Source organism: Epinephelus fuscoguttatus, linkage group LG21 (genome assembly GCF_011397635.1).
Source record: "Epinephelus fuscoguttatus linkage group LG21, E.fuscoguttatus.final_Chr_v1".
NCBI lineage: Eukaryota > Metazoa > Chordata > Actinopteri > Perciformes > Serranidae > Epinephelus > Epinephelus fuscoguttatus.
This window is the reverse complement of record NC_064772.1, coordinates 2270143-2297609: the sequence shown is the minus strand read 5'-3', so window position 1 is coordinate 2297609 and position 27467 is coordinate 2270143. Positions and strand designations below refer to the sequence as shown.

Here is a 27467-nt window from a genome sequence, read left to right as displayed (position 1 = left end):
GGCAAACTGCAGAGGGTCCAGCAACGATTTCACCTGTGGTCTCATGTGGGCCAAGACCAGCCTCTCCAGCACCTTCATCATGTGAGATGTGAGGGCAACTGAATGAAAGAGGGAGGTTGTGTTCACACCGCCGATAGGAAACTTTGATAAAAATCTTATTTTGATGCTAAGAAGCTAAATGACAAGCAGCTCCTGCTGTTTTACTGTTCTGCATTTTACACATTAAGGCACAGCTCTAAAACTACATTTAACAAAAGTTACATCATTGAGGTGTTGGTGGCTTAGTGGTAGAGCAGGCGCCCCATGTACAAGGCTGTTGCCGCAGCGGCCCGGGTTCGAATCCAGCCTGTGGCCCTTTGCTGCATGTTTCGCCCTCTCTCTCTCTCCCCCTTTCACACTTCACTAGCCTATCAATTAAAGGCAAAAAATGCCCATGAAAATATGTTTAAAAAGCAAGAAGTTAAATCATTTACCCTTTTTTTCTTTTAAGTATAACCTACATAGCTATTATTGTAGCTGAACTGTGCTGAGTACAAAAGTCAGGCAACTCTGAAAATACTGTTTACATTTGTTCAAATTTTACAACAGCATTAGAGAGTGCCAAAATGACCACAGTGCCCCACAAAAAACCCCTCAGTCCCCTAAAGGGTTAAGAAAAAAAAAATGAACCACATTTATAGAATTATTTTTAAATCTGTCAATAGGGGGCACCACCAGCTCCAGACAAGTGCATTAGTCTTTTGCTGTCAGGAACTGGTCGTCTCCTGTCTTCCCCTCTGTTTGTATTTTGTTTTCCCCTCCCTCTTGTTCTGTGTTTGTGTGGTATTTCCCTGTCTGCCATTCCCCAGGGCTGGGCGGGGCTCCTGGACTCTCCTGCACTCTCTCTCACTCACACCTGCCAGTCATCAGCCTGATTGCCACTCACCTCTTCTGCAGCAGTATTTAGCCTGGCTTCACTCTCCACACCCTGCCAGTTTGTTGTCAACCACTCATGGTAACAGACTGGTTGACTCTCTTTGTTGAGATATTTGTATCCTGTTTTTGCTATGAAGATTTCTTACTCTGCTGTTTTTGTTTACCAGCCCTGCTCCCCTCAGTGTTTTCCTGCTCAGCCCTTCCTGTTTTTTTTTTTATCCTGGGACTCTGCTTCTTCTGTTGGACCTTGACTCTTTGTCCCTGCCTGGAGATTTTTGAGGTTTTGTTTTTCTGTGAATAAATCATCAGTGCTTTGATCTGCATATTGGGGTCCAGACTTGTGTATATTCCTGACATTTGCAAAATTCAGCCATAAATCGATGACAGTTTGTCCAAACATCATCAAACTTGGTGGATATTTTTAATTAAGCAATTGAAGCATGTCCCCAAACTGGTTCTGTAATTGACCTTTAGGAAATGACAGTGTTGCCAAAGAAGAGTGTGGCCTGGTAGAGATTTGGATGTAAATGAATAAGCATCTGTCTGATCTTAATAAAATCTGTTGTTCATTGTTAAGAACTCCTAAACTTTTGAAGGTTTTGATCATACCCAGCTTTCAAGTTTTAAAGGGTTATGCTGCGGCTTTATTTATGTTTTTATTTTCATGCTTCAATTCTCTATCCCTTTTGTGTGTCTGTGATTTTGTTTGTGTTGTTTATTAAGTTACTGGGTGCCTAAATTTCCCTTGGGACTAATAAAGTATCTGTCTGTCTCTCTATCTGCCCACTTGGAATTTCCAAACTGCTCAACTTGGACTCGTCTCTGACTTGTCTTGGACTTGACTCAAGTGCTCCCAACTGGAAGATTTATAAGTCAGTTGTTAAGTGTGTGTGATGTGTTCATTTTTGTCCCCAGACAGCTGGACAGCATCACTGCTATATGTGAAATGTCACATTAGCTATTACTATTGAATAGCACACCTCGTGTGTTTCTCTGCCATCGTCCTCCTTCAGGGTGACATTCTGACCTTCAGCCGTCTGCTGTGTTTGTTCCTATAGAGTCTATTAGACCTCAGCCCATGATGTTAAAGGCTAAATGAAGAAGAGTGAAAGAGAGAGGAGATTCTGGATGCCTAGCAACGACCACACACATCCCTGAACTCTGTCCACAGAGGCAGAAACTTCACAACAGCCCAGCCTGCAGCCTTTAGTATCCACTGTTAATTCGGTCAATTAGGATCACCCGTCAATTAAACCTTGTGTTCATTTGTCCAATTAAGTCTTATGCTAATTGATCATCTGGGGGGCAGCATTAGGGAAGGTAGTGTCCAATTAGATGGATGTCATCTGCCAAACTCTCACATTCATTTTAGCCTTTAAAAAAAGGGGGAATTCTTCCAGAGCAGGATGAGGTTAATTGAAACAGCTTGTTGAGGAATTAACTGATTAACACACACTGAAGTGACTGACAGCTGCACGAGGTGTGTATAACTTCCTAGAGTGCACAGCTGCAAGTGGTGATGTGATTGTGAGTGCCCTTAATTGTGGTTTTGCCTTTTGTTTTTGTTCACCCCCATGTAAAACTATGCATATCCTGACCTCAGGACTGTGTGTGTGTGTGTGTGTGTGTGAACTGAAGATTTAGAGCTCTTCAATTCCTTCTCACCCTGATTTCCATTTAATGCACCAAGCTGCAGCATCTCAAAGAGAGCTGGAGAGCCACATTGAGAAGCTACAGATAATTATGCCTGGACACCACCAAGTGTGTGTGTGTGTGTGTGTTTGTGTGTGTGTGTGTGTGTGTTTTTGTTTTCAGGGTTGTCTGTAAGTACAGCCCACAGCAATATCTAAAGAACACTTTGAGAAAATTCCTTCAAATTCGGCACAAACGTCGCCTTCTACTAAAGAATGAACAGATTAGATTGTGGTAGTAATAGGTCAAAGGTTAAGGTCACTGTGAACTTGCATCCGTCTCATTCTTGTGAATGCAATATCTCCACAACACCTTGATTGAATTTCAACAAATTTGGCACAGATGTCCACTTTGACCATCAAATTCTAATTCTAAATTAAATTCTAAGTTCATCATTGACTCAGAGGTGGAAGATCAAGGTCACTGCAACCATTTGTCCATCCCCCTATATGACTGTGATATCTCTACAACACCTTGAGGTAATATCCTCAAATTTGGCACAAATGTCCACTTGGAGTCAAGTCCAAGGTCAAAGGTCAAGGTCGGTGTGACCTGGCAAAACATATTTTGCGCAATAACTCAAGAATTCAAATGCTTATTATGACAAAGTTTCACATAAATGTCTAATAGGATAAAATGACAAAAATTATGATGTTTTGATCCAAAAGGTCAAAGGTCAACTTCACTGTGACAAAACACTTTTTCTGGCCATTACTCTAATCTTGAAACAGTGCTGATATAGATCCTCTGTAGACTTGGATGTAAACTGTAAGAGAAACTTCGCTGGAAGCATACAACCGCAAGATGGTAATTCTACTTCTGCAGATGATGTGGTTCTGTTGGCTTCATCAGATTGGAACCCTAAGCTTGGATGGTTTTTAGCTGTGTGTGAAGTGACGGGGATAAAATTCACATGTTTAAACTTTTTTTACAGGCTCCTGATCCTGCAATCTACGACTTTGGTTTTTGTACGATTTCTTCTTGCAATGCAAATGAACTTCATTTATTACACAGAGCTTTAATTTCTTGCTGGCAGTCATCATGTCTGAGTAGGAGTCAGATTTGTCTTCACCCGTTATAACCTGGTATTTATGTCAGCCTTTTGTTCCTTCCTTCTCTCCTGTTTTGTTTCCTTCTGGGTTAATAATCATTTTCATTTGAAAGCCTTGATGTATTTGAGAGTTAATTTGAGTGTAATTTTCTAATCAGATGTTCTTAATGTGCCTCAAGCAGACATTAGAGTGACGAGTGAGATGGGAGTTTTTACCTTGGCTGCACTTTGGATCAAATGTTTTAATTCCAAAACACTTTGGAGAAAAGCTCCATGAATTCTGCTTTGATTTTTCAAACAATTGGTTCAACTGTTTGATTTTATTTTGCTACAAAAACTGGCAACAAGGCCCACCAGTTCATGTTCATACACCAAATCAACATTACTGTAACTCAGTTCCACAGTTTCTAGCAGCAAATCACTTGTTATTAATCACATGATTTACCATTTCCGACCACAAAGCATCCCATGAGTCATCCACAGGGTCCCATAGAGGACATGACTTGGGTTTCCACCAAGTAGCAACCTGAAAAATGAAGCCAACGTGGAAGTGATAAAAACTGCAGTTCCACTAATGTCCACCTGAGGCTGGTTCCAAGAACAAGTCAATTCCCATAGACCCCCATGTTAAAATGTCCAACTTTACAGCAAAAATAAACATGTTTACAGCCTGGTACAAAAACAGTTTTGGTCTCCACAGCTAATTTCAATATTCATAACCACTGTATCGGGGTGAATTTCTATATAACTCAGCCATTTAAATGTTATTAAGGCATAAACTTATACATATTTAAAGGTGGGGCCTCTTTAACTGACAGGTGGGTGCTGTCAGTTGACAAGTTGCTACCATGGTGACAGCGTCTGTTGCATAACCATGGTTTAACCCCAGATGCAGCTGTCGCTATTTCAATGGGTTTTTTAGTCTATGATTGTAAATTATAATGTTTTGGTTCCCAAAAGAGTCTTGTTCAGCGTGTGGTTGTACTAAAAGATCCTCTAAGGAGTTGGATGTTTAGTTTTTCCAGTAAGTACTTATTGTTTTAATCTTTTTTCCACCAGCAAAAATTAGCATTAACATTATCACAGTTAACCATAGCTGCACATGCCCCATGCTAACTAAGCTGGCAGCTAGCAATAGGATTAGCTCTACACTTTTGTCCAAAAATGGTCACTTCTTGTTCTAGAAATCCAAGATAGCAACAGCAAAACTCAAGGCTTTAAAATGGGAGTCCACAAGCCAGTGGGTGACATTGTGGTAACTACATTCATTATTTTAACCAGTCTGTGGTTTCGACATGAGTAGTAACAGCCAGAGATGTATGAAGAATGACCAGGATGAAAATGTGCTGTGGTTAAGGCTCTAAATGTCTGGCCAGCTATAGGGCACTGTTGAGGAGCCCACTGATTTGTTAGTATGTAGAGCTAAGTGAGCAGGTCATGGGGCAAGTTGTCCAGACAAGGAGCAAGAAGCCCAGCCAACAGCACACCTCAGGAAACCCACCAGGACAAAAAAGGCAGAACTTCTGCATGCACATAGGGTAAAGAGTGACATGGGAAATAACCAAACACCCTTCTACACAACCTAACAAGAAACCCTTGGCTCCTGAGACAAACAGAGCTACTGCACCCCCTAGCTGGCATCATGCAGCCTGACGAAACGATGATGATGAAATAATGATTACAAAAACCTTGATACCACAATGTTTTCATTTGTTTTCACTGCAGATGAGGCATTTAGGTGTGAGACAGATAGATTCTTCTGTCAATGCTGATGATGAGTGATGGCAGTGTCAGCAGCCGGAATTGGGCAAGTTTGTTTGGCCCTATTCTTGGGCTTCATTCATGCTGAGCCTCAGCCAAGTCAGGCAAACAGATGCGGCCTGACTTATTTCCTCCAGTGTGCCAAGTTTGGGCCAATGCTGGGCCAGGTCATTTTTGACAATGATCCAGTAATAACAATGTTGGCAGGTGTCATTCAGCTGAGTCCCTGCCGAGTGGGGCAATTGAACGCAGCCCAACATATTTCTTTCGGTGTGCCAAGGCTGGGCCAGGTCATTTCCGACAACGGCCCAGCGATGGCAGTGTTGGCAGCCGCGACTGAACCAGTTAATTTGTCCAGATTCTGGGGCGTCATTCATGCTGAGTCTCAGCTGAGTCAGGCTAACTGACTCGGCCTGACTTATTTCTTCCTGCATGCCGAGTGTGGGCCGATGCTGGGCTGGGTCACTTCAGTCAATGGCCCAGTGATGGCAATGTTGGCAGCCACAATTGGACAGTCTATGTGGCCTGTTTCTGGGGCATCATTCATGCTGAGTTTCAGCAAAATCAGGTAACTGGACGCTGTCCGATTGATTCCAGCTCGTTAAGTTTGAGCTGCACCAGTTCATTAGATTAGTACAAGATGGCGCCCCCAGTGCGGACGCCTGTTACAGCAGCTCCTGTTCACCACTGGGCTTTTTTTCTTTTTTGTTTAACTTTCTTATTTGGAGTTTTTTTCAGTTAGCTAGTTAGCACTTATGTTCTGTCTTATGGAGACGAATACCGCTCTCTTTATAGCGGTCTTTCTCCTATTTTTCCACAGACATGATCTATGTGGGGATCCGGCGCCCAGCCGTGGCTCCATTGTTTACACCCGGGACCAGCTGTTAGCGCTGCGTCACACCATGGTGCTGCCTGAGGAGTGGCACGAAATTCCCCACAAGCTATGGAGAAGGAGACGGGGATGTTGCGCCGGAGTGCAGCGCCGACACCGGAGGAGACGGTACAAACCCATCGTCATGAGGAACGTAAGATCGCTCCTCAACAAGATGGACGAGCTGTCGGCACTGACTCGCCATCAGAGGGAGTACCGGCAGAGCAGCATGCTGGTGTTTACAGAGACATAGCTGAACGCAGAAGTACCGAACACGATTGCTGCGCTGGACGGATTCCAGCTCATCAGGCACGACAGGACAGCGGACAGCGGTAAGAGGAAAGGATGAGGGCTGGCTGTGTTTGTGAATGATAGATGGTGTAACTCTGGGCACATCACTATCAAGGAACAGCATTGCTGCAGGGACATTGAGCTGCTGGCTGTTGGCATGAGACCATATTATCTACCCAGGGAGTTTTCTCATGTCATTATGGTAGCAGTGTATGACCCCCTGTCTGCAAAGGCTGAGTCTGCTTGTGACATTCTCCACTCTGTTATGAGTAGGCTGCAAACACAGCACCCTCAGGCCCTCCTTCTGATCTCTGGGGACTTCAACCACGCCTGTCCATCCACCACCCTGCCCACCTTCACCCAGTATGTTTCCTGCCACACCAGAGACAATAAAACACTGGATTTATTTTATGCCAACACCAAGGAGGCATACCACTCATCCCCTCTGCCCCCCCTGGGAAGAGCTGATCACAACCTGGTTCATCTTCTGCCTATCTACAGACCTATGGTGCAGAGGGACCCAGCAACCACCTGCACTGTGAAGAGGTGGTGTGATGAGGCCGAGGAGGCCCTGAAAGACTGCTTCGATACCACTGTGTGGGAGGTACTCAGCGATTCCCATGGGGAGGACATTGACAGTCTGACATCATGTATTACGGACTACATAAACTTCTGTGTGGAAAGCATCGTACCCACCAGGACTGTATGCTGCTTCTCCAACACCAAACCCTGGATTACTCCAGATATAAAAGCTCTCCTGAAGGAGAAGCAGAGAGTTTTTAACTCTGGAACCAAGGAGGAACTGAAGGCCGTGCAGACGGAGCTATGGAGAAACATCAGGCGGGAAAAAGGAAGGATATATAAAGAAGATGGAGGAACAGCTGCAGCAGAGCGACGTCAGCGGAGTCTGGAGAGGTCTGAAAACCATGTCAGGCCCACCTGTCATCTGCAGAAGTTCTCTGACGACTCTGCCACAGTCGGCCTCATCACAGATGGGGCCAACAGAGAACTGAACCAGGACTTTGTGAACTGGTGCCTGAGGAACCACCTTCAGATCAACACAGGGAAAACCAAAGAGCCAATGGTGGATTTCCGCAGGCGCAGACTCCTCCCCCCAACACCGGTGAACATCCAGGGAAAGGACATTGAGATGGTGACATCTTATAAGTACCTGGGTGTTCATCTTAACAATAAACTGGACTGGACTAATCACATAACAGCACTATATAGAAAAGGCCAAAGCAGACTCTACCTGCTGAGGCGGCTCAGGTCTTTTGGAGTGCAGGGGGCTCTCCTGAAGACCTTCTTTGACACTGTAGTGGCATCATCCATCTTTGGTGGTGTGCTGGGGCAGCAGCGTCAGATAGGAAGAGACTGGACAAGCTGATCAAGAAGGCCAGCTCTGTCCTGGGATGCTGTCTGGACTCTGTGCAGGTGGTGGGAGAAAGGAGGATGACAGCCAAGCTGTCATCTCTGAGGACTAATGACTCCCATCCTCTGCAGGAGGAGGTAAAGGCTCTGGAGAGCTCCTTCAGCAATAGACTGATTCACCCAAAGTGTGTGAAGGAACGCTATCGCAGGTCCTTCCTGCCTGCTGCTGTCAGACTACATAACCAGCACTGCTCACAGTAAACTGCATCATGGACACTTTAGGGTCACTATGGACACTTTATAAACACCACAGCTGTCTGCTGTTTTCTGCACATACAATCACTTGCACTAGATGTGTTCTCTTTAATCCACTGCTCATTATTATCCACTTCTCATTATTATTGTGAATTATTATTACTATTATTATTATTATTGTTATTTATCGCCACTTCTTGTATTTTTTGTACTTTTTGCATGCCTAGTTTTTAAATTTTAAAGTTTTTAAGTTTAAAATTTGAAATCTTTAATCTGACTCTTTCCCCTTGACTGCTGTAACACTGGAATTTCTCAATTGTGGGATCTATATTTGGCCCGATTCTGGAGTGTCATTAATGCTGAGTCTCAGCCGAGTCAGGCAAACAGATGCAGGCCACCTTATTTCTTCTAGTGGGCCATGTCATTTTTCAGCTGAGTCGGGCAACTGGACTCGTGCCTCTGGCGTGCTGAGTTTGGGCTGGTGCTGGGCCAGGTCATTTTGGCTACCTGGGTGAAAAGGTGAACAGGCTAGTTATGTATGACAATCAACATCTCTGAGCTATTGTCAGCATGCCGAGCTGCTTTTGTTTGTTTGTTTGATTGTTTGGTTAAACTTTACTTATAATGTAGAACAAAAATTAAAATTGAAATAAATCTTGCTGCACACTGGCCTGGCCTGTCTTTATGGCACCCCAGGTTGCTGTGGCCCCCACTTCAGGAACCACAGGCTTAGATAGAGTGAAGTTTGATGATCTTCTTAATGCTTTATTCAACAAGTTCAAGTCAGTAGTGGTGACAGACATCTAAAGATGAAGGGAATGGATACTCAAACTGAATACTGATTTATGTGCTGCATCTCCTGAACTTTTAAGGACATTTCTGCCCTGAAGATGCGTTTACATGTAACTCAACATGACCTTTAAAGTTTTTAGACGGTTGGCGTTTAGCTGCTGCTCTCGACGTCTACTACGGAGGTCTTTGGATGGTGCTAACCTTAACCCTCTACAACCCAAAGCATTTTCATTGGCAGAGCTGGTTGGAGGCGGCAAGCAGCTGTCTGGGAATCAGAGTTCAGGACAAAAGAGTTCATGTTCCATCCACTGTGGTAAGAAGTTATCAGACTTTGTTTCACCCTTTGGGGTGTTTTCATAAAAAGGGCATAGAAATTGTAAGAAAAATGAGGAAAGTAGCACCATAATGAGCAAAATAAAGAAAAATAAGGCAAAAGGAAAATTGGTTTTGAAAGTTGGAGTGGCATTTATCACACTATTATCAACTGTTCAGAAAATTTTAACAATCTGTGCTCTCAGTTTCTTGCCTCCTGCATTTACCATTTCATGGTCATTTTTTGGTCTTGGTTTTCTTTCTGTCCCTGTCCTTCCTCCCACCCTGCACTGACAGATAATCAAATGCCACATCAAACTTTTATGCCATTAACAAACAGAGGAAATGGCTTATTAATATTTATATAATAATATAATAATAATAATTTATATTGTATATTCTTGATAATTGTGCCCTAATGTATATATGTCTCTTTGTTTTTACTTATTTTATCTTTATATTCATAAGCCTGGGCAACTGGAGGACTGCTCCAACAGAATTTCATTGTTTGTGCAATGACAATAAAGATTATTCTATTCTATTCTAAATATGACAAGCTAGGTATTGTGCTGCCTTCTTTTTGGACATCCAGGGACATCATTTCAGTTTATGCTTGTCACATGAACTGTGTCTTTTCAAAATACACTTCTGTTTTCACAGAAAATAAACAGTTTATGCTTGTTACATGCATACAATCTTTTTCAAAATAAATGCACAACTGGGGCTGGGCAATATGGACAAAAAATAATATTGTAATGTATATTTAGGCCATATCACAATGTACAATATATAACACAATATTTTGAAATATTAGTAGTACTGTAGACTACTAAATTCTAAAATTGTTAAAGCCACAGTGTGTAGGAATTTCTCCCATCTGACGTTGAAATCATATATTGTATTCAAACAGATGGCGCACTCTAGCGCCTCACTGTTTCAAACACGTATTGTAACGGTAGCTGCTGTGTACCAAAAAGCTATGATAACACTGATGAAACCATGTCATCCGATACTACATGGAGTATTGATTCAGGCTCCTACACAGACACATGCGACGCAAGTTGACAAACCCCCTCCTGACTGTGTTTACAACGTAGGACTGTTGGGGCGGATGTAAATTGAAACAAACCAATCACGTCTTGTCCTTTGACAACTAACAAGTGGCTCAACCTCACACACCTCATCCCTCTCCTCGCATTACTGCGCTGCTAACAGCTGTTAGTGGCCAGCGGCACTACTGCCGCATAACAAAGTCCCAAGAAAGTGCAAAAGGGAATCAAAAAGGCAGTGTGACCGGCGAATTAAAAAAACAAGGGTCAGCATTGGGGTTGCCTTTCCCAGGTGGAGAGAGCTGCTGAAGGAGAAAGGTAATACAATCACAGGTCAGCGCTAACAGCGTCTAACAGCGGCTAACGGCTAACAGCTAACAGCTAACAGCTAACAGCGGCGCAGTGATGCAAGGAGAGAGATGAGGCTGTTAGCGACTGGCCGCTAACAGCGGCTAACAGCCAACAGCGGCACAGGCCTGTGATTGCATTACCATTCTCCCTCAGCAGCTCTCTCTACCTGGGAAAGGCTACCCCAATGCGGGCCTTCGTTTTTTTTAATTCGCCGGCCACGCTGCCTTTTCTATTCCCTTTTACACTTTCTTGGTGACAAGGATTCGGTCTCCCATGATGCTGCATATGCATGATCCTACATTATGCTCAAAGAGTGGGACTTTGTTTCAAATTTGCCAGGGTACTAGCGAAGCGCCTCTTGCTCCTCTCCTTCTGCTCCTCAGTCACACAGTGCTGGCCTGGCTCTTAACAAAAACGCTGAAGGCAGTGCTGTATGTCCCTTGCTGGCGGGTGTATTCTCAAGATGGCGAAACGTAAAGGAACCCCACAGACGACTTAGCCGCACAATGTACAAACAAATCCGAAATTCTCCTTTTACGAGAATAAGTCAGATTATTGGTGGAGGTAATAGTACACCAGTGATGACATATTTATGAATGCAGACATCAATTTTTGCCAATAAACAACTGAAAATGTTACACAATGTCCCTTTAAATGAACTATGGTTACAGTAAAGTTACATCAAGTAGCTTCTGGCATAATAAGGTTAAATAATGTACTGTTATAATTAAGTCAAAAAATACTGCTGTAATAAAGCTAAATAAAGTACTACTATATTATAGTTAAAAAAATATTGTTAGAATTAAATAAACCAAAACGGAACTACTGGTGCACAGCTCTTCACTGTGTATATTAATAGAATGTTCAAGTCACACCAGTGCTCCATGGTCACAAAATATGACTAAATAGTCACGGTCTGGAGCCCCACAGGTGCTCACGCTATCAGTAATCTCATTAAGTTAGACTGTTACCGTGGCACCATTCAGGGCCCTATTTAGATGGTCTAAAGCGGACGGCGGACGCATAATCCATGTAGCAAGTGTCATTGCTATTTAGATGAAGGTGCAATTGTCATTTTCACGCCCTGCGCCCTGGTCGTCTAACTAGCAAATGAACTTGTGCTTCTCTGGGTGTGTTGGTCTAAAAATGAGGAGTGGTCAGGAGTGGTCAGGCGCAGTCATGGCATGTTGCAACAAGTTAATAATATGCGTCTCTAGGTGGGTGCACAACGTGTGTGCACCCTGCTCAGACACACACGGAACAGCCACACATATACAAAAGATAACAAATAAAATTAAAGCTGCAAGCAGCTGTGATCGGGCCCTCGCTCTCCCGCACCACCGCGGGGGGCCAGCAGCACGCATTCAGTGGAATGAAACACTCTCGCAAGGCCATTGGAGCTCCATCCACCTGACAGACGTGTAGATTATTTCTAACACTTGTCATTTTCTTAGATAAAGCAGACAAACTATCACTGTTATGTAAATATCATGGTTAAATGAAAGATCAAATACCACATGATGAACCACTCGTCTCTGTGATGAGTCATGCTCATGTTCAGAGTGGTTCCTCTGTAATGACAAAAAGCAAAAAAAAAAAAAGTGGATCAATTCACAACTTTATTTTTATTTCATGAAACATATTTACAAAGTTCAGTCTCTTACCTTCCTGCCCAACTGTACAGACGTCCACTCAGGAGCAGGGGCCCATGGAACTACAACCTCCCCCACCACAATCACACGTGGAACCACCTTTGGCAGAGGCTTGGGAAACACCGGGTGTGACACCTGTGGCTTAGGTGCTGGTATCTCCAGGTGCTGTTTGGTGGCAGCCAACAGTGACTCCACGAGGATAGGCATCCCCATGTCGTCACTGGGATGCACCTACAAACACAAAACAATGTCAAAAAAAAATAAAAAAAAATTAAATATTATTTTGAAAAATGTGACTTTTACTGTCAAACATACTGTGTTGAATAATTTTCTATTTATGATATGAAAATAATATATTCTACTTACACCATCACAGCACCACTGCTTGACGTTGTTCAGGGGGAAGTGGTCAGCGTGGTGAAAAGAAACACAGTTTTTGAAAAACACATTTTAAAAAGGCAATGTCAACTTTCTCATAATGGGTATAATATTATAAATTATATGTAAAATATATAATTCTCATAAGCCTTCATAAAACTGTTTAGAACCATGTATCATTATTTTCAAACATACCGAGACGTGTTGACACGCGGTGAAATTCCTGCAGGAAAAACTCTTGGATATCCCCTGGGACTGTCAAGCATGGAACAAGGTCCCAGCGAAGACCTAAACAAAATAATAATGGTTAATGACAAAATCATATTGACCTGTACACATCAGCCTCATTAAAAAGAATACATGAATAACCTACCTGTGCAGTCGGCCAGATGCTGCAGACATTGGCCAGGTATTGGCCAAAAGCTATGCCTCCTTGCTTAGGCGTCTTGCTGGCCGTCAGGTTGTTGCTAGGGGCCATGACACAGACAGCATCAGAGATCCGAGGAACAACAGCATGTTCAACCTCAGTCCTGAGCTAGTCAGCGCACGCCCCTGGAGTGGACATGATGCCAAAGGTGTAGCAATCCTCTGGCATCAGCACAATCCCATCTGCAAGGGAGTGCAGATGGGACGCCCCTACAAGAAGAACAAGCTGGAACAAAAGACAGGATTTCTTTTAGGCTGAAAACACACAACTAAAACTTCTAATCATCAGTGAAATCTTTATGAATTGTACATACCGTCTTGTCTGGGACCTCAACTGGAATGACCAATTTATGCTGGCGCCCAGTGTGCTCAGAAATTGACCGTTTGTGCACTTTGTGGCACCACCCTGTGCCACAAGCTGTTGATGAACATAAAATGTTTTTTTTAAAAAAGGAGACCAAATTTGAAGTTCAAGTACTTCAACATAATATGTGAACTTTTAAAGACTATAAAAATACACAAAGTTAGGAGTTTAACTCAGTCATACAGCAAGGATATACATGAAAAGTTGATTTCAAGAAGGCACGCCACATACATGCACCAGCGTCACTGGAGGCCAACTGTCGCTCCGCCATCCTCCACTTAGCCGCCTCAGAGCGACGGTAGGACTTGCCACGGGGCATCTAAAAGTATAAAGACCCAGTTATTAAGCATATTAAAATCAAACTGATAATTTACTAATGATTTGACATTGACAGCAGCTGACACACACACACACACACACACACACGCACACACACACACACACAACTGATACACAATTTGATTGACAAGGGCAAACAGTTTCACAACCACACTGCATTCTAACTTTTTCTTCAAATACTGTCTACTTGTATTATTAGATCAATTATGTCCACAAACACATAAAGCTTTAATTGCATTGGAACATGCTTTGTTAAACACAGTAGGCTCTATCACAGAGCATTGGACAAATGTAATTCATTTTCAGACATTAAACATGAGAAGATTATTTCAATTGGACATTCTCATTTCCTAGAGGACTCAGCTTAAGAATTAATGAGTGTTACATGCCAGTAATATGAAGTTATTTATGTGTTTTGTGGTTAATTAAACCGTTGATCTGTTCATCCCTGCATGCGGGGGCAAACAGGCAGATGAGCATGTTTCGTTTCCTGCTAGACTGAGTGCGACTCATTCATCCAAACTTTGCAAATGTGGTCAGGATTTGTAGAGGACATATGTATGTTGTTCATTATAAAATGTAGTTACTATAAATAAATGCATCTCTGTGCAGAGAGGGAAATATGAAAAAATGCTCCGTTCGATACCCCTCTCCCCTAAGTTACAACACATCACTCTCTGGCCGAGTCAGAGAACAATGGCGGCTAACTAGCCGCTATGCTAACTACCCGCTAAATTGCACTAGCTTACTAATCTAAGCTAATGGCAAAACATTGCAATTTAATCACTGAATATTCCACAGTTTAAAAACAACCAGTGTGAGCTGACACAACACCTAAAATACTGCACTCTCCTGCTGAGTCGAAGGATGCTGGGGGCTAAGTAGGTCCTACGCTACCTAGCCGCTAAGTAAACCAGGCACCTCACTAACGAACGGCCACGCTAACGAACGGCTACACTATCTTACTGAGCTGAGCTAGTGACAATACATTCCAGTTGATATAATGTAGGTACACACATAGTTTATATAGCATACAAACCCACATATAATGTCAGAAGCACAAGCAACATTCAGAAAATGACTACGCTACAAGCAAGCTCCTACCACTTACCGTAATGATTGGCGTGTCCTTCGGTGAAGAAGGACAACCAATCACAACGCAGTGGGGAACAAAGAGAAAGCTCCAAACGGAATGTCATTGGATAACATGATCCTTGGCTAAGCCCTGCCCCCCTTGGTTACTGTTGCTATGTCTTTCAAGCATTCACTGCCAGCCATGCTCTATGCATAAGAACTACAGAGTATGCAGCAATATAGCATCAGTTTCAAAGTAAATATCAGAAATTTCTTGGAAAACTGTTCGGAGATATCAGAGACAAGCAGTCAAAAGATAAGACATTTTTGACTTTAGCATCTTAGTGATAAAGCCATCATCAATGGAGCTCCGATACTATGATTCACCACGACAACAGGGGAGAAAACATCTGGGAAAAAATACACAGCTACGGTCATAAAAAGAATCACTGACAGAGTTAATGCGTAACTCATATTAAATGTAACATCACTCTCTTTTTATATTAGCCTTTGAGAAAGTCATTGAATGTTGTTCAGTGTTTTTAATAATTGGGTGAAAATTAAACTTAAAAACAGATCCATGATTGCTCCTCAGTTTGGTTTTATTCATATTCCACATATTAAACAAAGTAAAAGTTTACTCAGTCACTATTTCAGCTCAAGTAGCTTTTACCACCAACAGATGCTGATTACCACACATCTAGTCTACTAAATATCCTGTTGAGTAGATGTGGAAAAAAAGCAGAGGTGGTGGTCACCTCCACCTCCACCACGTCTAACAAAAGGCAGAGAAACTGGTCCTGAGTCAGGTTGCTGGATGACCAGAGCCTCAAGTCATCACTCACCCGCAGGTCCCCAGGGCCTACATTAGAGGCCATTAATGTTACCCATAATGTTACAGCAAATTAGAAACACAGACATGGAAAGGGAGTTGTTGACAAAAAGACAGTAAAAAAATAAATGACTGCTGATTGTTGTTTTTGTATCTGCAGAGTTTGTTAAATTACAAGGTGTGGAAATCACAAAATCGACGGCAGAATGAAAAGTTTGAATCAAAATGGCCAACTTCCTGTTTGGAGTAGAGCATTGGTGGCAGAGACTTTTTTGTGCGGCTGGGCAACTTACACATACGTACACATTTTCATCTTCCTACTCCAAAAAAAAACCTATGGGGAGGGGTTTTTGAAAATTTCAAGGGGACGCTATAGAGGCATTTTGTCCTCCCCATGGGCTGCGCCCCTGTCAGATGAAAGAGCTCGCCATTCTTGACCTGTGTAACAGTTTTCATGAGGATATGAGGTCGTTGAAGCCAAACATATTTAGTGGCAAGGGATCGATAGTCGCCACGACGCCACATGGACACCATTAGACGTGGCTTCACAGCGTTCATAAGGTAGCTTCACCAACTTGTTCTGCATGCATTAGAAGTGGAATGAAGTTGATGCGGTCAAGTTTGTGGCATCAGTACATGTTAAAGGAAAAACTGATCACTTCCTATTACCACCAGGGGGTGCTATGAGTAAGGTGGGATATTAATGTTCGGGGTGGAGCCATCATCATGTCCAGCAAGTTTGAAGCTGCTGAGATCAAGTATGTGGGCGGGAGAGCCATTCGAAATTCAATGGCAAGAAAACGAAAAGTCGCCAAAATTTGTCATGTTCTAGCGGCCACTCCCCTTGACATAGAGAGGAGCTTTTAATAACTTTTCATCAGCATGTGCTCAGGATGATCTGTACCAACTCTGAAGTCAATAAGACGATATCCCTAGGACAAGTTTGTTCAAATTTAAGTTGTGGAAATCGCCATAATGAAAAATTTTTTAAAAAATGGCCGACTTCCTGTTGGGATTTCACCAAATCCCAAATTAAGTGGAGATTGTTATAGATGTATACATAGAATAGATATACATTTAGGTATGATACAAATCAGCAACAACAGGAATAAATGGGAAAAATGGTATAAAAAAAACAACTAAAAAAATAATATTAAAACACATTTCCCGTCTCAGGTATGTAGACTGTCTTGATGCCACACAATTATTTTCAATGTCCTGACTATAACACCAACTATTATAATCCAATGTGAAACAGAGCTCAAGCTTTTCACTTAGAACACTGGTGCTAGGAAGTGCTTCGTGATTTCAATCAGAGTCTTCATCACTGCTGCTCCTGTTGTCAGTACTAGCCTACTGCTGCTTTCATTACCTGGTGTCGAAAAAAGAAATCACTATATCAGAGTGCAGACATTTTTATATTATATACACATCTTGTACACATGGTTACATTCACAAACATATGGCCATGTGTGAACCACAAAAAGCTGAAACTCTACACGAAATTATAGCATTATTACTGCTGTTTTTTTTAAAAAAAAAAATAAGATTATCTATTTGGCCTGTTGCTTTAGGACAGCATGAAGTGGGGAAATACAGAATAGGAGAATGACACGGGCCGCAGGCCGGGATCGAGCCCGCACTGCGGCGAGGCGGTGCCACTGTGCATGGGGTCTGTGCATGCTGTGTACAGACTACACTCCTCACCAGGGCCCAGTATTTCAAAACTTGTAATCTGGATCAGAATAATCCGGATAATGAAATCCTCCTTTTCTCAGTCAGGGATCAAGGTGATCCTGCTGACTTTGTCTGGGTATTTCAAAACACTGGCAGGGTGGATCACTTTGGTCCCAATCTGACTGGATACGGATTTCCAAATCTCACGACTCCGCCCCCGGATCTGAAATGTTTCCTCTTTGGGGGCGTGGCTTACAGATTATGACCAGCCGTGCTCTGTCTCCACGGCGGAACACTTCACGAAAGGAGCAGTTGGTAGCACAGCTTTCGCATCAAAATGTAAGTATACGTTGTCTAATGTGTAGCGTTTTTAAGACCATACGAAGGCCACTCACCATCTGATGTGAGCCAGCTATTTGAATTGTCACCTACTTAAAACGTGGGCGTACCGAACCCTAATTGAGCCGAGGTCATGCTAACGGTAGCTAACGCGGCTCCATTGACTTGCATGTTAAGTAGCTAGCAGGCTAGCGAGGTAGCTGACTTTGTTGATGTATTTTGCGGTCTGTGGTTTAATTCAAAAGGTAATTAACCAGAAGTACATCATATATCAACTCTTTAAACACCAACCTGTTCCGAGTTTAACGTTATGTTATTGCCAACACAGCAGACCTTTTTATTTTTGTGTGCAGAGCAGACTGCTGCAGTATTGGAAAAACACACAGTACTACTATGAATGATGCGGTTCATTCAGAAGTGTCAGAGGATTGAGTTTGGGTATGCTACAGTAATGCTGATGATATGCTTTTCTGTAACGTTACTTAAACAATTTCTCTGACTATTGTGGATTCCTGACAGTGATAAAGATATGCTCATACACACTCTACTTCTACTTTCAGAATACACTCACACCCATGGACCACTCTGCAATGCCACTGCTAATCAAGACAACAGGTTGAGTGCTGGAAATCCCTGGAAATGTATCCCCTTATGTGGAAGGCTCCCACTAAACATATGGCACTATAGCATCTGATTTGATGAAGGAAAATAATAAGTTTGCACACACAAACACTTTCTGAAATACATTGCTGCATGTCATTAAATCACAGTCAAGCACTTCCCAGGCATTTACAAGGTGCATTTTCAAGCTTATCTAAATCAAGTAAAATGTGCCTTCATTAAATCAGCAGCATGAAAATATACATTGAACGTGCTTAAATGTGATTATCTTGTGAAGTGAGGACATATGTGAAGTGAGACATACAGCAATGTCTTGCAGGACATAGTTGAGCTATCACTCCCCCCCCCCCCTCAAACATATGATGTAACACTGGAAAAATGCAAGTGCACACATATCAGAGTTCAACCATTTAATTGGAAAAATAAAGATTAACCATGGCATTCCGCACGGCTCTTCCAGCAGGACCATCAGGCTGCAGTGGTGGTGGTGGCAGGTCAAGGCCTTCTGCGCAGGGAGGAGGTCCATCGATGAGAGGTTCCTGTAGTGGCACTCTCCTTGTTTGTGCTAGGTTATGTAGGACAATGCAGGCACATATGATGTGACAGGCTTTCTGTGGCTCCACACGGAGATAGTTCAGGCAGGCAAATCTGCGTTTTATCACGCCATTCAGGCGCTCAATTGTCCCTCTTGTTGTGGCATGGATGTTGTTGTACTTCTGCTGGGAGTCATTGGTGACGGTAGCAAAAGGGGTCAACAGCCAGGGTAGAAGGGGGTAACCGCTGTCACCCAAGAGGATGCCATCTGGGGCAGTCTGTCTGAGCTTCTGGTAGAGGTGGCTCTCCCTCAAAATACGGGCATCATGTACAGACCCAGGCCATCTCACAACACAGTTCGTGATAACAAGGTCAGCATTCCCCACAAGCTGGACGTTGATGCTGTGCCGGCCCTTCCTGTTCACATACTCCCATTCCCTGGTATGTGGTGCCTGAATATGCACATGGGTGCAGTCAATCACACCAATAGTGTTTGGCATCCCCCCCAATGAGAAAAACTTCCTCTTGGTTCTCGCTATCTCCTCTTCATTTTCAGGCCATTTCACATATTGACCCAGAAGACCGGTAAGGGCAGATGACACCGAATGCACCACATGGCCCACTGTTGCTTTTGTCACCCCCAGTCCATCCCCAATCACCTCAAAGAAGGAACCACATGCATAATAACGCAGAGCAATCAGTACCTGCTCCTCCACAGTCAAGGCATGGCTCCTCAGAGTGGCACGTTCAAGGTGAGGACGAAGAATATTGCAGATGAGAGCAATATCCTCTTGCCCAAATCTGTATCGTGCATAAAGCTCATCATTGGAGTATTGCTCGATCAGGTTGGGGCGTTGAGCATATTGCCTTGGATTGTACCTTCTCCTTTGTTGTCTGTATCGGTGTACAACTGCAGCCATTGTACCAGCAATTCCTCTTCCTTCTCATGCAAAAGGAACTCCTTCTTCTTCTTCTTCTTCTTCTTCTTCTTCTTCTTCTTCTTCTTCTTCAGTGTTTTACGGCAGGTGGCATCCATAGTGTTGCATTTCTGCCATCCTCTGGTTGGTTGAGAACCATTCTTGCTCAGAGAACCCTATTGAAGCACCTCCCACTCAACCTGTGCTACTGTCACACCTGAAGGTAATTTTGCTGGATTGGTATAAAAGGGTTACCTGTGCACCTACCTCCAGACAACATGGAGGGCCAAAGGAGTAAGGGGTTGAACTTTACAACTGCTGAAACACATGCATTATTGGATGGGGTTCGCACAAACTATGAATGTTTGTTTGGCACTTTCAGTACCCCAGGCCAGAGCAATGTTTCAGCAAGACTAAAGAGCGAGATTTGGGCCAACATTACAGCACAGGTTAATGCTACTGGCAGTGGTCAATTCCGGTCTGTTGAACAGGTGAAACTCGGGTGGAAGAACCTGAAACAGAAGGCCACCAAGGACCACTCAGAGGCGAAGAACCCATAAACTGGGAACAAGCCCTACAAAGGTGAGACTTCAGTGCCTATTTTTTAGATTATGTCTACGAAGTGAAATATTGAGTATGTATTAAGTATCAAATTGTCACCAATTTAAGCTGTAAAAAACCCTGGAGCTGACAAACAAATACAGCAACTGGCTGCACAGCCTTATTGGGTTTACTGAACTTCAGGACTTGTTACTGCACACACAACTAAGGGCCCCGAAGTTGAGTAAACTCAATGAGGCTGTGCAGCCGTTTGCCTTATTTATTTGTAAGTTTTTGTACTTTTTTACAGTGCAGTTTATTTGCCATCTTAAATGTTTTATATAGTACCCATTTCAGGTAACTTTTGTGAGGCACTTGGAGCTGCATGTCTTGTATGAGGTGCGAATGTTATTATTATTATTATTATTATTATTATTATTATTATAGGTGGTGAATTCAGTGATGCTGTCCTCGACATCCTTGGAGGGGAGAGTTCCCAGGCCCTGCATGGGATTGTGCCTGCAGGTGTTGGGGAGCCAGTTGACGAGCCACTCGATCTCTCATCAGATTACGTGCTCCTCACACCTGTGGAGGCTGATCCCTCAGAGGTTGAGCCATCTGCAGGCACCAGCACTGCCCCACCCCATGCACCACAGGAGGTGCGTGGGCCAGAGCCAGAGAGAAGGAGGAGGAAGAGGCATACTGGGACGGAGGATGAAAAGCTATGAAAAGCTCCTGAAAATGGAGACTGAGAGGGCAGTGAGACAGATTCAACTGGCTGACGAGCAGCTCAAGCTGATGCTGCTTCAGCAGAAAGAGACAGAATTAAAAATTAAACTTCTGGAAAAGCAGCTCAGCTCAGACCTGTGAGCAGTCTTTAGGTTCTGTGGCACTATTTTGATTTATGTTTTGTGTATAATTACTTTTTTAGTACTTTGTTTGAATTGCCATGTGTTTATTATGTTGATCCCTGTATTATTTCTTGCACTCTATATAAAAGAAAATGTGCAATACAAATAAATTTGCTTTGCACTGCATTTCCTTGCCTTTGTCTGACCACAAACATATGTTGGATGTTTTGGTACACTGTAAAAAAAAAAAAAAAAAAAATGTAAAAAAAACGGTAAATGACTGGCAGCTACGGCTGCCAAACAAAAACCGTCAAAAGTAAAATATTGTAATTCAAATAAAGTTCAAAAACATTAAATTTACAGAAATTGTCATTAAAAGTTCTGCAGGAAAATACCGTTATTTTACAGATTTTTACTAAATTATTACAATCAAACACCTTCAATAAAGTGATAATTCTCAAGTTTTTGCAGAAAAATACCATCATTTTACAGATCTTAATTGTTATAATTAAACCCCTTCAATAAAGTGATAATTCTAAAATTTCTGCAGAAAAATACTGTTATTTTACAAATTTTTTACTATATTATAATCAAACACTTTCAATAAAGTGATAATTCTCAAGTTTTTGCAGAAAAATACTGTTACAGATTTTTTACTAAATTATTATAATCAAACACCTTCAATAAAGTGGTAATTCTCAAGTTTTTGCAGAAAAATACCGTTATTTTACAGATTTTTACTAAATTATTATAATCAGACACCTTCAAAGTGAATTTTAATTTTTCTGCAGAAAAATACTGTTATTTTACAGATTTTTGCAAAATTATTACAATCAAACAGCTTCAATAAAGTGACAATTCTAAAATTTCTGAAGAAAAATACTGTAATTTTACAGATTTTTACTAAATTATTATAATCAAACACCTTCAATAAACCCCAAAACACCTTTAAAATGCAGTCAAATGACTGGCAGCAACGGCTGCCAAACAAAAACTGTAAAATGAAAGTAAAATATCCTAAAAATGCTTACATTTACAGACATTTTCATTAAAGGTTCTGCAGAAAATTCCATAATTTGACAGATTTTTCCTAAATTATTACAATCAAACGCCTTCAATAAAGTGCCAACACATGCTTAAGATTGTAAAATAACAAAGTAAGAAGTCTGAATACACTGCATAAAACAGATTAAAATTATCTGTAACTTGCAGTGTTTGTTTAGATGTAAAATAATGTAAAAAAAAAAATAAAAATGTAGAAGTACAAACTCCAATATTCAATGATTCAGTTTTTTGTAGAATTACAGAATTTTTTCATTCATTCATTCATCTTCTAACCGCTTCATCCTCTTGAGGGTCGCGGGGGGGCTGGAGCCTATCCCAGCTACATCGGGCGAGAGGCAGGGTACCCCATGGACAGGTCGCCAGACTATCGCAGGGCTGACACATAGAGACAAACAACCATTCACACTCACATTCACACCTACGGACAATTTAGAGTCATCAATTAACCTAGTCCCCAATCTGCATGTCTTTGGACTGTGGGAGGAAGCCGGAGTGCCCGGAGAGAACCCACGCTGACACGGGGAGAACATGCAAACTCCGCACAGAAGGGCTCCCACGCCCGGGATCGAACCGGCAACCCTCTTGCTGTGAGGCGAGAGTGCTAACCACCACACCACCGTGCCGCCCACAGAATTTTTTGTCGAATTTAATATTTTAACTACTGCACTGATTAATAGCAGACTTTTTTCCAATCCTCATAAAATATAATCTTTAAGATTATTGTGAAATATCCTCAACTGAAAATATACTTAAGAAATAAAAAGTAGATACATCTAAAGATTTTCAGTTTCAATTAAAGTGGGGAGGGGAAACATAATTACAAATAAAGTACAAACCACAACTGATTCTAAAACCGTTTATTTAAAGTATTCAGATGTAAATTTACAATATCAACCAGTTATTTACAAACAGTTCTTCAGAGCCCCCCAGGAGTACTGAAAAACTAAAAATTATATTTCTCCATGTCTCTATTTTGTCTGTTAGCATTACTATCATGATGAGTTCATAATTTCACCTTTGAAACAGGTGGAGAGTCATTGACAGGGTGGTGGTCTGCTGTTTTTAGCTTGTTTTTTCCTGTTCAATTTTCTATTATTTTCTGCAATATTCTCCTGACCCCTGGGGGTTCTGTAAACTGTAGTTCTGGTAATATTTGTGGACAAGCATATTTTAATTTAGAATCCTACCTATACAGTGCATTAAGTAAAAACAAAACATAACACAAAAGGTCAATGAATCTGTACCAGAAGTGACAGTGCAACATGGCAGATAACGAGGAATCCTCCTCCAAATTGGCAGCAATCAGTTGGATCTTTTGTGCATCTGCAAGGAAAAAGGGGGAAAAAGGACACAATAAGATTCGCTGAGAAGTCCTTCCTGTAAAAAGTAGGATTTCAGGTTTTTTTTTTACCATTTCTTTTAACATGCTTAAAGAAATATTTCACTTTACATGAAAATACAGTCAGTATCTACTCACTTTCATGCTCTTTCATGCTGTTAAAAGTTTCTAGTCCAAAAAACACTCCTGGAGTTTCACAGTTGTAGCATTTTCCCAAACAACTGCATTAAACAGTGACTACATTTCAAACGTGAAAAACATTTTTAAAATGCCTCCAGGTCTGGTCTGGTGTAATCCAAATCTCCCAAAGCCCCAACATGCAGAGCTGACTTATTTACACCATGTTCTCAGGCCAGAATTCTCAGGTTCTTAGCTCTGAGTCATGTTCAAGCTCACCTACGGTTCACACTAGGGCTGTCAAAATTGCTCAAAAATGACGTTCGAATATTCCTTCTAAAACTAACTCATAGGTTCGAACCATTCAAAAAAAAAATTTCGCATTATGTCCACAAGAGGGCAAACTAATACAAGGAAACATACTTGTATATGTATTAATACAAGGAAACGTAACTACTTGTAGGTATTTTTATTTCAACATAAACGTTTTTGAAAACATTTACATACCTACACATTAAAACACATAAAACAATTATCTATAACATTACGTTAGAAACGACCGTGGACCTCTCGCTCGCCCCCCCTCTCCAACCCATCACGGCAGGGCCACACGGCCCGCAGAAGCGCTGCGAATAGCCTCGAAGCGCTGCCAGTTTCCTTTCGGCACCCATGTTAACCAATTGTGTCATCCACAGTGTGACCGGCTCGCGCCCTGCAGCGATTGTTTCGGCATCTGGTCTGTTTTCTGCGCGAGCTGCGAGAGAATGTGTCAAGCAGTGCGTTCAGTGCAGCGGCCCAGGCCAATGCCCACTCGCAAGATAAAAATAAGGTTAGTTCTTTTATCGCTATTGGTGGAAATGTCTTGCGAATGTACTTTTATGAGATCGTCAACCCCGTAAACCACTTTCTTTCAGCAGAAAACTATCTGGGTATTTGGCAATGTTTCCAAATTACCCAGAGGTAAGCAGGTAGCACACACAGATCTTCAGAAAAGGTAGACACGTCTCGATTTCACCAGTTTATTTGGCCATGTCAACTAAATATACTAATGCATGAAATGCTCTGATGAAGGCCACCAGGCCGAAACGTTAGCATGTTTAGTTGACATGGCCAAATAAACTGGTGAAATCGAGATGTGTCTACCTTTTCTGAAGATCTGTGTGTGCTACCTGCTTACCTCTGGGTAATTTGGATGCAACTGTAGTTTTGGTTTAGCACCACACACCAATAGTGAGAGAGCACATCTTAACAACGACCTACTACTATTTAGCAATGCTGTTGATTGATTCAGGTCTAAATCTTGACATTTTAGTGCAAGTAGTTTAAAGGGATAGTTCAGGTTTTTGGACGTGAAGTTGTGTGAAATGCTGACCATCTGTAGCTCTGATGTGACGGTGTCACTACTGTCAACGAGCCTCCTGCTCTGAGAAATGGCCGTAGCTTACCGGAGAAAAAGTAGTTCTGAAGATAAAAGGGGGACACGTAACCAAAAGGTTTTAAGCTACAAAAAAGTATGCATGTGTTTTGTTAGACTATTTCAATAATTTTAAAACATCCCCGCATTACATCAGACCTTGCTATCGATGTAATGCGGGGATGTTTTAAAATGATTGAAATGTTTTGCTGGCATTAATCATGCCAACAAGCTAACGTTATAACGTTAGCTAACTTCAATGTTAACTTACCTGTAACATTAACGTTAGCTAATTTAGCTAGTATCCTGACGGTTACAGACAGTAATTGACATGAAATTACAAACAATAACGTTATGTTAGGTTATCAATTTACAGAAAATATAACAGGGAATGGTTTCTTACCTGATGTCGCCAGAATAATAGTAATAAGGTGAAGTTCATGTAGTTAGAAGACGAAACAGATCCCGCCGGACCCTTCCGTTGTCTCCATATTCCAGGTTTTTTTTTGTTCTCCGTTAACAATGACAAGCCACGACTCACTAAATAAGCAAGCAGGTGTAAAATATGCCAGTTATTAATCTAGGTAACGTTATTCGATGGGCAGTCAGTCGCGCCGATGTCCCGCAGCAGTCATTCAAACTGATGTATTTTCAAATTAAGGCGCGCAGAGTTGTCATTGGGCAGTTCTTCTTCTTCTTCTTTGTCTTCTTCTTCTGTGTTTAAGGGCGGTTGGCATCTAAATTTTTGCATTACCGTTTAGCCAAGGGTTTATATCTGCCTTGGTGAAACTATAAAATAATAAACATGGAGGCTCCAGTAACTTAAGGACGACTTCTCCCTTTTTCCCAGTCAATATAGTCATATACCACTTCCGCTCTTTCACCCATCACAATAAGAGCCCATAACAGGAAACTCAAGATCATTAATCATAGGTTAGTATCTACTGTACTCTTATTACAAAAAAGAAAAAAAGAACCCCCCCCCCAATAAATAAATAAATTAAATAACGTTCCCCTACATCCCTCATCGCATAGGCTGTTATATTTAATTGATTGTCCAAATGTTTTTTTCATTGCAGTGTATGAATACAATTTTTTTTATTAGTCCTGTCCAGTGATCTAAGACAGATTAAAATATACTACTGTCCTCTATTAAATGGAGAAACCTCCGTCCTCTGTTGAATGACTGCATATGATGTTTTGTTTGTCAGTTATTACAGAGATCTTTCCAGGCTTTCTATCGTTTGTATGGGTTGCTGTGGATGCTGTATCACCACCCAGAAATATTTTACTCACTCTGTTAATGTTTTCTTTTAATGATATCTTGTTTTTTGTCAAGTTTTGGGCATGTGGGCTGAAGCACACCAAGTAGAAACTTATCGCAGATAGATGTTTTCTACACCTAATATCACAACCCTAACCCTAACTTAGACTTTACAGAGAAAACATTAGATTGTTAGTATGGAAATAAACCTTAATATAATGACCTACATGTTTAATTACAGACATTGAATGTGAAAGTACATATAGGCTAAATATAAAATTAATAAGATTTACCATTAATTTACAGAGAAAAACATTAGATTGTTAATACGGAAATAAACTTTAATATAACGAGCTACATGTTCAGTTACAGAGATTGAATATAAAAGTACATATAATATAAAACTAAGATCTACTGTTAATTTACAGGGAAAAACATTAGATTGTTAGTACAGAAATAAACCTTAATATAACGAGCTACATGTTTAATTACAGACATTGAATGTAAAAGTACATATAATGTAAAACTAATAAGATTTACTGTTAAATTACAGAGAAAAACATTAGATTGTTAGTATAGAAAAAAACCTTAATATAACAAGCTACATGTTTAATTACAGAGACTGAATGTAAAAGTACATATGAATATAAAAACAATAAGATTTATCGTTAATTTACAGAGAAAAACTTTAGATTGTTAGTATAGAAATAAACCATAAATATAATGTGCTACATGTTTAATTACAGACAATTATTGTCATTTTACATAAATTTGACTGTAATTTAAGAAAGCAGAAAGATAATGTATAATTAATACAGTAAATTTTCTGTAAAAAAATGAGAAATAAACATATTTTGTCATTACTGGTATGACACTTTAAAAAAACAGGTGGGTTCTTAATTTACAGATAATATCTGTAATTTTACAGTTTTGTATACTATTTTTAAAAGACAGAAAACTACTGTAAAAATTTAAAGTTATTTACCGTAAAATTAGGATTTTTTTTTTTACAG

General features: G+C 41.2%; 1 protein-coding gene and 1 pseudogene across 1 annotated transcript in view; one reads left to right on the top strand and one right to left on the bottom strand.

Moving 5' to 3' along the window:
* xylb (xylulokinase homolog (H. influenzae)) overlaps positions 1–21410 on the top strand; it is a 294008-nt gene extending 272598 nt beyond the window's left edge. Inside the window, exons 19-23 of the transcript XR_007448299.1 lie at positions 18353–19388; positions 19504–19699; positions 19960–20087; positions 20356–20446; positions 20852–21410. The gene's annotated coding sequence lies outside the window, so the exon portion shown is untranslated. The remainder of the gene's footprint in view (positions 1–18352; positions 19389–19503; positions 19700–19959; positions 20088–20355; positions 20447–20851) is intronic.
* LOC125881788 (uncharacterized) lies at positions 8616–14737 on the bottom strand (annotated as a pseudogene).
* Positions 21411–27467: the final 6057 nt, after the last annotated feature.